Source organism: Cystoisospora suis (assembly GCF_002600585.1).
Source record: "Cystoisospora suis strain Wien I chromosome Unknown contig_186, whole genome shotgun sequence".
NCBI lineage: Eukaryota > Apicomplexa > Conoidasida > Eucoccidiorida > Sarcocystidae > Cystoisospora > Cystoisospora suis.
In genome coordinates, this window is record NW_027152988.1 from 159,866 (window position 1) to 160,182 (window position 317).

Here is a 317-nt window from a genome sequence, read left to right on the forward strand (position 1 = left end):
TCTTTCTTCTCACATATACATGCGTAAGTGCCGTTCATCTAGGTTGAATTCTATGTACACATCCATCACCTAGAGGATCTTTCTCCATACAAGTGATATCTTCAAGAAGTGCGCATACACATGTCTTCTGTTTCCGACGTTTCTTTCCTTCGTCAGAAGGCCGTCGAGTGATAGAGACGTTTTTCCTCTTCATGACCAAGTTGGAGACTTTTGGGTGAAGTATGACGTTTTCCCTCTTGTCTGTCATCGTCGCAACTTATACTGAGTGAGGAAGAAAGTTTGGTTCAGCGATCAGGTGTCTTGTGGCGTGTAAGGCT

The 317-nt window shown here is 43.8% G+C and overlaps 1 protein-coding gene across 1 annotated transcript in view; it reads left to right on the forward strand.

Annotated features, from left to right (window-relative positions):
- CSUI_000483 (mynd finger domain-containing protein) overlaps positions 1–317 on the forward strand; it is a 23,016-nt gene that overhangs the window by 12,081 nt on the left and 10,618 nt on the right. The gene's annotated exons all lie outside the window — the stretch shown is intronic.